Source organism: Lepidothrix coronata, unplaced genomic scaffold (genome assembly GCF_001604755.1).
Source record: "Lepidothrix coronata isolate B3197 unplaced genomic scaffold, Lepidothrix_coronata-1.0 Scaffold136, whole genome shotgun sequence".
NCBI lineage: Eukaryota > Metazoa > Chordata > Aves > Passeriformes > Pipridae > Lepidothrix > Lepidothrix coronata.
In genome coordinates this window covers 458,601-471,322 of record NW_016690316.1, presented here as the reverse complement: position 1 = coordinate 471,322, position 12,722 = coordinate 458,601, and the positions used below count along the sequence as shown (strand labels likewise).

Here is a 12,722-nt window from a genome sequence, read left to right as displayed (position 1 = left end):
ACCAGTATAATATGCAGGCTTGAATTTTAGGAGTATGCAGTCTGTTTCCATATTTATTGAAGAAAAAACTTTTGTGAAACTTTGAATCTTTGAAAAGCTTTATTTTAGCATATATGGGAACTGTGACCCCAGCCTTTTCTTAGGTCTGCTTGCATGAATAAAAAGCTTTAATTGGTCACTGAGTTGTAAAAATTTTCACTTTGAAAACTGTCTTTCATAATGATGAAAATGAAAACTTTGAATTCTGTTACTAAGTTACAGGATATATGGGACCATATGGCAAATCACTGTAAGGTCTATGAGAGATTAATGCTGACATGATAGTCAGGTCCAATTTGACCTATATTCTGTACTAAGTCACTTAAAATCTAGATATTGTCCTAGTGTGATAATTAGGATGGGCCAGTTTGCATTAATCTCTCAGTTGTTGTTACAATTAATTTTTGTTTTCTCTTCCCCCCCCCTTTTATTCTCCCTTTCTTTAAAAAACATTGTTTTTATTCTTCAGTAGGAACTTTTCACTAGCTAAGATGGATTGGAGGAAAAGATTGAGAAGACATCATCTTTTCTCTATCACCCATCATAAAATAGAGGCAAGAGCTTAAACACACACACACATATTTACAGAATCCAGCAAGCTGAAGCTCTTAAATGTTAAGTGGGTTGATTTCAAAGCCTTCGAGTGACAGAATATAAGGCTGATGCTCATGACTGAATCTGCTTGACTCTTACCAGCAAACAGAGTGCAACAGTTTTTCATCAAAACCATTTCTACAAAATCTCTTTTATATTATTCTCAAGAATCAGAGGGAATATTACACATTCAGAAATCTGGAATGGCACATTATACCTGCTTTGCATGCACATAGCCACATAATCCTTATAAAACAGATATGTCATGTGAACCCCTAGATAAACCCCTTAGGAAATATTTGTGAATGTAAAGACCCAATCTGTGTGCATATATGTGGCTTTCAAATGTGTTTACTTCATTTCTGACTAATGGGTATCTTTAAGATGTGATCGAGTGCTTGCAAGGGAACCAGAGAGTAATGAACAATCATTACTTTTGTGTCTTGTAATTATCTGTAGGTGTGTCATTTCTAGTATTCTCTTCATGCACCTAAACTCATGTTCACTTTATTCAGGTTTTTATGTTTGGAAAAAAAAATATCGAAAGATTTCTTGAAACTCAACATTTTTAGAAGAATCGGCAAAGTTGAAAAGTATACATTCCTACCTTTGAGAGAAATGTCCATAGAATTTATTGTTTGAGCTCACCATCCAAGCCATTTTATTCAGTTCCAGTACTTGTTTTACTAATGTTCCAAAAACCAGTGTTTGAGGCTCTCAGGGGAAAGACAGGCTATTTATTTAGTTTGTCAGGTCTGGCATAAATCATAACCCTGTTGCTCTTGATGTTGTACAAACAGAGTTAATAAATGATCCTTGCCCCAGGTGCTTAGGAATTAAGTCAAAGACATCAGATGGTGTGTAGGTATGACAAATGGAAGAGTAAAGAAACCCAATAAATAGTGCCGGTTAGGAAGATAGATTGCTTCCTGGCATATCAGCATCAAGGGGTTTGTAGACTTCCCAGAAAGGCTGGGTTTTCATAAAGGATTTAGAAGTGGTAGTGGTGGTGGGGTATTAATACTTTACAGTATTTATAGGGAAATCCTTGCAAACATGAGAGGGAATATGGAAGAAAAGCCGGAGTTGCTTGTATGGAAGATAAACAGACAAATTAGCTTGTTATACAGTTTTAGGGCATAACATTTCACTTGTGACTGAGGGTGAGATGTAGCTTGCTTTGTTAGTGTTTTGCTCTAGCTTTCAGACATATATGGGAAAAAAGTTAGTAGATGGAAGGGTTAACTAAGATACTCTGGAATTACCAAGGGAGATTCCAAAGACCGTTACTGTTATTCTCTTCTTATTTTGACTGACAACACTAAAGGCTCAGTGTTAGAACGCTCTAGATTTCACTTCAAATATTTCACTTCAAATTGCATGAGCAAAGAATGGTGTGGTGGGATTTTCCTAGTTCTGATAGCAGCATGAGTGTGGTTAATTACTTTAATGAGTAAACAGATATATATGTATATATATACTGAGAGGGACATAAATAGAAAGAGAATAAGCTGGCTATTCCATAACAATGTGATAAATTACTTCCTCATACCAATAATGAAAAGGAATCTGGAAGAGCATCTAAAAATACTGAAGTAAAAATAATTTTAGTTCATCATTTAGAGGAAATTATCCATTGAGAAGTCTGGTAGACTGCCAGTGCCTCAGCCTTCATACCCAAATGCATAGAATGGAGAGACAATTACTGAAGATTTTTTTTTTTCTCAGATAAAAAGTTTTTTTAATGGTTCTATAGCAACTGTAATCATATAAGAACAGCACTAATTCGAAGCAGAAATTTGAATATATGGGTAGTTTGTGCAAAAACCTCACATTTGTACTGTAGAACAAACAAAAAACCTAATTAACTATTTATTTACCAAATAATCAAAAGTAGCCTAAACTTTTAGCTCTGAGAAAATGATATGAAAACAATATAAGGCAACAAGATTAAGAGAACTAACTGAAATCATCCTGATTCAGCAAAGCTGACTGAAGTGCTTATATGCTCCGTATTAAGCAATCTTTCTATCATAATGTGATCAGATCGAGCTAGATAGGCCTAATCCTTCAGCAACTTGCACTCACCATAAACTAGAAGGAAGAACAAAAATGCTAAGGAGTGTCAGTGGAAAAGGGAAGAAATTACATTATTTCATCAGTAGACAGAGATTTGTGACAGTCCAACAAGTCAAGATAGACTGAGATGATGTGGGTAGGAGGAAAAGTTCAGTGTGAAATTTAAGATAAAGTGGTAAGAGTGGTAAGATGAGCTCAGGCAGGGCAGCTTCTGCTTGAGTTGAATTGATCTTGTACAAACAATTTGAAGCAGAAATCAAGTGAATAGACAAGTTCCCAGTGTTTTCATTTGAAAGTATTGGTTCAGTAATGCTGTACTCAGTAAAGTACAAATGTTAGGGCACTTATTAGATACATGACGCTACTCTTGGTTAGATCAGGTTAGTTTGGTTATCAGGGCCAAAATTCTGACAGTGAGTTTTGAGAATGTTGGATAGTGGTCTCATTGAAGTCAGTGAATAACACATGTTGATTTCAATTAATTCTTCCTGCTGTGTATCCTGTAATCATTTTAAAGTCGCTGGCAGCTTTATCCTGTAGCATATGTTTGATGCTGAAAGATTAATCTAATGCTTTTCTGACTTCCCTTTTCAAAATTGTATATGACAGTGAACATTTTCTTTTTCAATGGTAGGTGATACTCATAGCAATAAGCATCATCTTGAGTAGAGTCAACATCTTCCATATATAAAGTCTGATTCTCTTTCTCATTAAAATTGAATTTATTAGACTGGAGTGCCTGATTCAGGTTACTGCATATAAAATTTCATTTCGATAACACAGCTAGCTCATTGCTACCAGGACATGGCTGCGTGATTCATCATCTCTTCCTCTAAGAGACATAGTTACTATTTATATGAAACACTGTGGGGATGGACAGGGGTCTAATTTCACAATAACATTCTTATTTTTACTTTTCATTTTTACTACTGAATAATCCTAAGAGCAACTAATAGCTAAGTACCCTATAGTAACATAACCTGCTTCCTCCCTCTTGTAACAACTCCCGTACACAGATCAAAAGCTGCACTGGCTTTTTAAACCTTGAGGCAATATAACTTTAATTAACTTGAAAATGTTCTGTAGTTACAGCTTGTTATAACAAGCAGGTTAAGATAAAGACTTGCATTGTACCTAAATAGAAATGATGAACCATTTGAACAAGCAAAAAACAAGCATAAAGTTTCTTTGGAAAAGCCATCAGTGACAAATGTGTAAGTTTATTTTCTTTCTCATAAAATGGGTTTTTAGTTTGGTACTGTCTTTTATGTCTTGGAAAACAACTTTCTGATGAAGTATTAAGGTAATACATTATGAGAAGACTGTGATCTTTTAAAGAAGTATTCTACTAGGATTAATTATGTCACTGTTACTCTGATGACATGTTTTTCATAAGCTTGAACTCAACGGGTTGAAGTGAATATTTCATTTGCACCAAAGCTCAGAAAAGCTTCAGTGAGAAAAGATGAGGGAGAAGCTAGAATTTGGGGAAACTGCAATGGGGAAGCGATCTAATAAGGAAGGAATGGTCTGGAGGACTGTGGAAAAAGGAAAAGAATGACTTGACGTCTGGTGAGAAATGAAAAAAATTAGATTATAAAGTTAAAAAGGTGCTGTTTAAAGAACCCAAAAATTCACACCTGAAAGTGAAGAGGGTGGACATTCATTATTGTCATCATCAGAGATAAATAAAAGCCAACGCAGTTATTGTATGAGGATTGAATTTTTCTCCCTTCAGGATAAAACAGTATCTATGTGTCTTGAAAACACAAATGTTTTCATGTTCTATTGTAATGTTAACCAGTTTGGTCACACTGTAAAATTTAAAACAGTGTTCATGTTTCAGGGCAAATGAACCGCCAGCGATAGTTTATAAGACTGCCTGTTAGAAAAGACAGATCAATTTTAACCAACACAATCCCAACTTTGAGTTTAAAATAAAAATAAAAATACAGTATCAATACAGTGTCTCTGGGGAGTTTTGCGAGAGTAGAAGATTGATGGCTAAAAGATACTAGATTGTTCTTTCTTCAGGTTGTCTTTGCTGGAACAGTACGTGACTCTGCAACTATTTTGAGTGTAGGTAAATGATGCAATGCATTCTTATGCAGAGATACCTGAATCAGTGTTTTTATACACCCAAACACTGTCATTTATTTAAGAAAGTTCTGGGAGCAGATACACTAACAAGTTTTCACAAGTTGGTTCTGTCCCACAGGTTGCACATTCTTTGCATATTAGTGAGTAATAAATGTTTTTTTCAGTAACATGTAATGATTAACATGTAGCTATGGATTTATATCTCATATACATAGTCAAAAAATTATGATGCTGCATGCATAAGTGAACTGTTTGTTTTCTAGGAAAATTAGGAAACAGAGAGTAATGTGGCATAAGAAGAAAAACACTATATTCAGTCAGTTCCTTGCAGTGATTTCTATAAATGAATCTAAAATTCATTCAGCTCTTATACTAACCAGCTGTTTGTGGAATGACGCCAAAAGAAAAATGACAAAAAGCCATGTGAATGCCAAAAAATTTCCTCAGGCTGTTCTAAGGTTGAGAAATGCTACTGCTTAATATTTCTTTTTCATGAAGTTCTGTATTAACTGAATTAAAAATTTATCAGAAGATTATAGCACATTTCTTAAATGGCAATAGCTGTCCTGTATGATCAACATTTATCCTCCTCGATGTCTAGATCACTTCTTCCCATTCTGAAAATTTTAAAAGTACTGGCAGAAATACTGTCAAGGTTGTGTCAGATAAATCCTTGCTCTCCTTCACCCACTGCTTGGAATCTAGAGGTTGTAACCTCAGTTGACTGGAAGAAGAGGACAATGTCTTGCATCAGGACTTCCATGGTGTAATGGTTTTTAGTCTAGGCCTTCCTTCCTGGTAACCAGGAAGGAAGGAAGGAAGGAAGTATTCCTTTACGTAATCAAACATATAAATAGACGGAGAGAGAAGCCTCTTCCTCTCTTCTGTTCTGCGAGGTTTGGGGCCAGCAGACTCCCGCGGCGGGTCTCGCTCCTGTGGGGGAGCTGAGACCTGGTCGGGCCTACAGGGCCTGCTGTTTCTGCCGATGCGGGGTCTGGCAGTGTGGCGGTGGCGTTTGGCACAATTGTGCTATCTCAGGGAAAGTATTAAGATTTTCTTTGACTGGTTCTTTATTGAGTGTGTATACCTGTTTTTAGTGTTTTTTTGTTTTGTCCCTTTTCCTTTGGGGGTGTTGGGGGCTTCTTTCTCATGTGTACATAATCTTTGTAATTGTATATAAATGTAATATAAGTGTAAATATATTTATATATTGCTTTAGCTCTCTTATTTTGGGTCTCTTGGGTTTTTTTTCTCATTTCCTTTGGGTTTTTTTTGGGGGGGAAGCTTTTGCTGTGGTGTTGGAGACTTGGCAGGGAGCCAGCTCCAAACCACAACACATGGAGACTCTGCTGAAAAAGTCAGTCTTTTCAGGGATCACATTATTAAATATGTACTTTTTGAGCTGGAAAATAATGTTACCAGTTAATCACTTAGCAACATTTGTGTGAAGGACCCTCACTTGTGAGTCAAATTGGAATCAAAGAATAATCTGTTCTTCCTTATAACAACTGTGAGGTTCTGCAAAATTATTTCACCTAGAATAGGACTTGGACTAAATCCCAGATGAAAATTGCCAGTTTTATTAGGAAGTCTGAATATATGGCATGATATCTGATGGATCAGATGCATTTGCAACAATCATTTCGATATGCAGCACTAGCATGGCCTGTTATTCTAGAAGCTTTGGGTCTGGTTGTTTCATACATCTTACTTGTTTCATCTTTTTTTAGACTTGACTCTGTGGCAATGGGGGTTATAACTGTAAAATTAGTTAAAGGAGACTCAAAGCCCTGCTTCAATACTGCTTAGGAGCTCAGATGGCCCAGACTCTTGAATGTAACCTACAGAGACATATGTATATTATTTCACATTATATTTCCAGTATATAGATAATTCATTTATTTGAGAGAAATAAGCACTCACTATTTTCCCTTTTTATGTAAGAATACTTGTGGATCAGAGGTTCTCAAAGTTGTGCTCTTCAGTCCTGGTACTTCAGTTATCCACACTTGACAAGTATGTATCATGTCTTCCAGCCTGTAAGCCAAGATTTCCTTCCAGTGGACATCAGGCTATCTGAGACAAGAAGCTCATGTAAGTATCCAGGTCTTATCACAATTTTAAATGCCCCTAATTCTCACAATTTACGTGTTGTGACTTAATGAAGATTTATAATTTATTATAAATTATACTTAATGAAGGTATAATTTAAAGATGATGATTCATGTAAGAAATCTGTCTTTTTCTCCTGTGAGGCTTGATTCTGTGGGAGAAATGGATGGAATCTTTCATGTTTCTGATTACATACATTTTGAACTGAGGATTTAATGTATGCACTTGAAAATCCAAAAATTGAAACTTCATACAAATTAAGCAATCTTTTTCAAATTTACTTCCTCCACTGGAATCCTAATAAAAAAATTGAACTCTCTCAAAAATACCACTGAACTGCCCTTTTCTAAAAGCTTCGTCCTTAACTAGATTAATTTTTTTTTGGTGAAAGTTTAACTGGAATGCTGCTACAAATAGCTGTGATTCCAAGGAAATTTAGAAGAGTTATCTTTAAAAGAACATGATTTTTCATAAGGGGCATTTATTACTCATTCAGTTCACAGACTGTAAAATGCTTGTGTTTTTTATTATTATGATTATTTTTAGTGTTTAGAACTCAACTCACCTAAAGTTGTAGAGAGTGGAAGAGATCAAAAATCAAACACTGATTTCATACTGTATATTAAATTATCTAATGGCCACTCTCAGAATCTGTAATTAACAGAAATAGTTTTAACTGTGTAACGTTGTGTAACGCTGACCTCACATTCTGCCAGCTTTTTCACAAGCCATTACCTTTGCAATAACAGTGATAATTCACAGTATCCAATGATACTAATGACAAGCAATCTTTTATAATGTATCTGAATATTTTTTTTTTTTGAAACCACCAGAGAATATTTAGTAGTGCTAGATTATCTCAAGGAAGAGCATGACAAAAACCAGTTCTTGGATAAAATTGCAAATATCACATGACACTGCTCTGAAGAGGCTGCTCATAAGACTGCACATGTATATCTAAATACTGTTGGTTTCTGTTAATTAAAATATGTCTGGTGCAGCTGTTGCTTTCAGTGATAGGATAAATGCCATTCTTCATATATATGGATGATATAGAAACTACAGTTTGTCCCATCCTGTGGAAGAGGAAAATTTTCTTCTGATAGTTGAGTATGACTTGCTTGAAAGCCCAAATGGGTGGGGGGTTTTTCAGGTTTTGAGGGTTTTTGTAAATTTTTTTTCTTTATATTGAAAAGAAGTGCACATGCTGGAGTAATTATGCTTTCAGTATTGTGGTTCTGTAATAGAACATAGAGTGTAATAATCATACCGATTTTATTGGTGTAATTGTAAGTGACAGATATCTGAGGCTCACAGTCATTTTAGCCTGACATTTGCAATTATTGCAGCAGTATTGATGGAAGAGGATTAAGGATCTCTCAGATGCCAAACCCCATTATTTCAACTTTATGTAGAGCTGTCAAGTCCTAATAATTCTGCAGGGATTTAGCCATCACAGCGTAAAAAGGCATGCAAAAGGTTTTCATAACAATTTTAAAGCTACTACGGACCATCAAAATGTAAATGATCATAATTTAATGAATATCGACTTTTATAACTTTCATTTGGCAATTTTAAAATTATGCTCTATATTTTAAGTCACATAGTGGTCAACAGTTATAAATATCCCTTAAATAAGTCTTAAAACTGTCTGTTTTTCCTGGCATCTTAGAATTGTGATTCATGAGAGTGCATAGCCCAGTTCAACAAAAATATATCCAATGTGCAATAAAATGGATTGAATAGTTTTTCTTTTCATCTGACATCTTCATGTCAACAATCTGCAGTCTGGTCTTTCAAGTCTTTTCAAAGGGAGATAATTCGTAAAGAGCTTCTGTGATTTATTTTTAAGACAGTTCCATGAAAAATGAGTCATACTCAGTACGTTGCCGAACTCTTTTGTATTATCGTAGGATACTTTAAAATACAATGATTCCATGAAGAATTTATTTTAGTCTTTAACCTCTTCTTTTGGAGATTCTGAATACCTACTGTAAAATGCTCTTTTTAAAATCTTACTGTGTTCAGGAAGCCAACTCCAAGGTTTAGAATCTTGTATGAAAGGAACATATTCTTTGTGTTAGACTTAGCTGTTTCTCTTTAATGACTTTCTTTTTCCTGACACTTCTGCAAAAGCAGATACTGGAGTGTGCATTGAAGATGACCCTTCGTATCTGTTGACAGACCTCTTAAGCTGACGACTTTTTCATAATGAAGATTCTATTTCTTTGGTAGCTTAAAGTTTCACAAGGAGTCTACATGAAACTTAGCACTTTGACCAGCACAGTTGTTTCATCTTTATGGATGAAAGAAGTTGATGGTTTTTTATTCTGTTTTGCTAATTGGATTCAGAGAGGTTGCTTTAATTCCACATTTTTAACAATGACTTATAGCCGTCTAACAGAGGAGGTGAAAAATGATGTCTTTGTTCAACAATGCCAGTAGGATTTCCAGTCTGCTTAGAGCTCTTCTGAAGTTAGAACTCTGCTAAAGTCACAGAAGTCCAGCAGGCATGCTTGAAGGGAGGGGGTACATAGCCTCACTGACATGAAAGTGTTTTTAAAGAAATATGTTTTCTAGCTGTATGATGTTTGACCTGGCAAGAGTATTAATCAGAACCCAGGCTGCAGTACTTCCTTATTTTATGGTGGGGTTTTTTTTATCAATTTTTTAATAAAAATCAGTTTTTCATCTGTTAGTCACCAAGATATGCTAGAATTTAGTATATTCCTTCTTGACAGCTCAAAGACCTGTTGGTTTGACTTCTGTGTTTGCTGTGTATGATTACTATATATCTTATGCTCACTCTTTTTTCCCACTTCAATTTGTAGTTAGCTAGTTTGCCTGGAGCCCAGTAATTTGTTGCTATGACTGTTGGATGCTATCCCATGCTTTGTGTCTTTAATGAGCTCAATAGCTTGTTTTGAGCTTTTGCATCTGGTAAAATAATAAGCATGACATCTCTGTTAGTCACAGCCATGCCTGCAGTGAAGGGCACACTGGGTTTTGGGCTTAAAATAGATTTTTCTTCTATAATCTGTGTGCTCAAGCCTACAATAATTACTGAACAAAATGTTCTTAGACATTTGCCTGAATAGCATCTCAATCAATGGCACTGCTTATGAAGGAGAAAGGTATTTTTGAGACATAAAGAGGCTGTGCTCATAAGCTGGCATTTACTTTCATGTAGTTCCAAAATCTAGACCTGACGTTTTTGTTTTCATTGTAATTTAATCAATAGGTGTGCTTTGATCAGACAGCTTAAAGTCTGTGCGTGCTCCTTCCCCACAGAACAGCAGCTTGGAAGGACCACTCCCTTTTGTCCTGAAACAAAAGACCATTAGCTCATTGTTATATCAATGGCCATATTGGGGTGGTTTTAAGGAAAACTCATATAGTTCATCTGTGCAACAGGAAACTGATAGAAACAGGAGTAAAATCCAGGGAGAACCTTCACATGCTGAGTGTAGTGAAGAGATATGGTTTATTTATCCAGAGAATAAGGATAACCTTGGCTTATTAAAATGGGCTTTATCTGTCTAGAAATTTTCAAAAATACTTAATTTAGCCTGTTCTGCAAGTTCTCTTCAAGAACCATCCCCCAACAGGTAGAGCCTTAGAGCAGGCCAGCTGTTGCACTATGAGTAGCCACAGTGGGAATTGTTTGAAATACTGTCAATTGGTCTTAAATGCTTTAGGAGATGTAGTATCTCCACAGATTAACAAGTCATAAAGTCACATGGTCACCTGAACAAGGAGAATGAGTAATTAGAGCACAGTCACACAAATGTTGCTTTGGAGTGACAGGTTAGGGCTGGCTGCTGATCTGAAGGAACTGCCACGGGGCACACTCTCAGCGGCAAATACAATCAGCATTAGCTGACTACTGTGAGCTGTCCAGGCGTGTGAGCGATTACTGAACAAAAGGTTGTTTCTGATATGTGAGTTATTCCAGAAAGACAAGGGAGTAGCTATATTTTAGCCATAGGGCACAATTTGGCTTTTTGGGAAATGGCGGAGTTTGGAGGAAACAGCAGTGCTATCCCTGAAACAAGTTATGCAGTGTAAGTATTTGTTTCAGAAGAAGTCCAATTCTCTGATAAACACAATTAGGACAGCATGAAAAGTATTTAAAAGTTGGATAAGAATGAAAAAAAAAAGAAACATGACAATTGCAGTCCCTTCCTCCTGACACAGTGAACACTGAGGCCCATGTGGGTTTGTAGAGAGGGAGACAGTTTCATGATTTCTTCCATCAGGTGGAAGAAGTCACCAAAGCATCATGGCTGTGTTAAGTAAGTTACTCCCTCTGACTCCCAAAGGCATCAAAGTTAGTAAATTGCACTAGATCTCTTACGTTATATTTTTTCTTTCCACTTAAAAATGAAAGCAAAAATAATAATGCAAAAAGATTAACCAGGGAGAGAGTATTACTGTTAATACACTTGACATGCTTACAGGGTCTAAACCATGCATGTTCACTAGAGGTTTATATATGGATCACAGTCAGAGAGAGAGACAGAAGCATCTGTGAATCTGGCCATGTTTTGCTTCTGAATGCTTTGTGGAAATGTTGGCACTATTAGTGTTTTGAACAAGTGGAAAAACAGAGAAGGCTATAAATTAAAGACTTGGTAATCCATGGTGCAGAGTTATGAATGAAGTGTATAAGTTCAAGTTCATCCTTTCTAAAGTCAACCAATTTAAAAAAAATATTTCAAGGGAAATAGTGTGACGTCTTCTGTTGTGTTTTGGGTGCAAAATCTATGCTGCTATGAGAAGTGAAAATAAAAAAGGAGCTGCTTACTCCATAATGCTATTTTGTATGACTTTAAATGTAAAACTTATCAAAATAAGCCACACTTCTCATTCGACATTTAGTTTAGAATCCTTAAATCTTATGAGAAGCCTTTAGCATCCAAATTCAGCTTTTGCAAATCAGAATTCTTCAGTCCAAGTTGAGTGCATCCGTAAACAGGGAGCTTGAGACTGGCATGACTTGGAAGAAGTGGATCCTCTTGGGATGAGGGCGTGTAACTGATAGGGCATTTTTGTCCCAAAGGGCTTCTTTACCTGAAACTGTTTAACCTACAGAGAAGTCTGCAGGGTTCTATTTCCTGTAACAGAAAGAGTTTCACTGTATAAGAAGTATGATAAAAGCACATTATCGAAGAGGAGGGTTGTGGTTAGTAAAGTCCTCATGATATTTATTTAAAACAGTATAAAATTTAAAAAAAAGGTGGTTGTTCTTAGTATGTGTGGTAAGTGCCAGTGTTCAGCTGCATTACTTTGATCAGCCTTATTCCCTTTGCTGTGTTTGTGTGCTGCCTGCCTCTGTTCCCTTGGGAATCCTCAAGAATGGAAACTTGACTCTATGACTTGAAAACAAATATGTAATATGAAAACAGAAGGTTACTACCATTGAGTTGTTGCCACCCATAAAGCTATACAGAAATGGTAAATATCTCAAGTCTCGCTTCTAACTCCAAATATTCCTACTAAGGTTAAAAAGGAGCTTTAGATTGTAGATTCTTCTTGGCCTGTTTCATAATTGCTAGTTTTGCTACTTCAGGTATAAAGGTGGGAGTATGCAGAGCTGTGGGATTTAATACCATAAGTGTACCTTCAACTTCAGTGACACCTATTTTATGCCTGGCATTTTGCTGGGTGAGGGACTGCTGAATAAGATCCTGTTTTCCAAGAATTTGAAAGTTTACAGGAGTTCTTCAGGAACACACTCCTTCCTCTAGTTTTCTCTTCTGCACCAAAGTTTACATGTATATTTTCAATCTGTGCAT

The 12,722-nt window shown here is 36.0% G+C and overlaps 1 long non-coding RNA gene across 4 annotated transcripts in view; it reads left to right on the top strand.

Annotated features, from left to right (window-relative positions):
• The window catches only part of LOC108503342, a 174,130-nt gene that overhangs the window by 38,537 nt on the left and 122,871 nt on the right, over positions 1–12,722 (top strand). For 3 of the 4 annotated variants that reach the window (XR_001876806.1, XR_001876804.1, XR_001876805.1), the window contains exon 3: positions 6,849–6,906. The exons of the other annotated variant lie outside the window; for it this stretch is intronic. This is a non-coding gene — a long non-coding RNA (uncharacterized LOC108503342). The remainder of the gene's footprint in view (positions 1–6,848; positions 6,907–12,722) is intronic. 4 annotated transcript variants of the gene reach the window in all.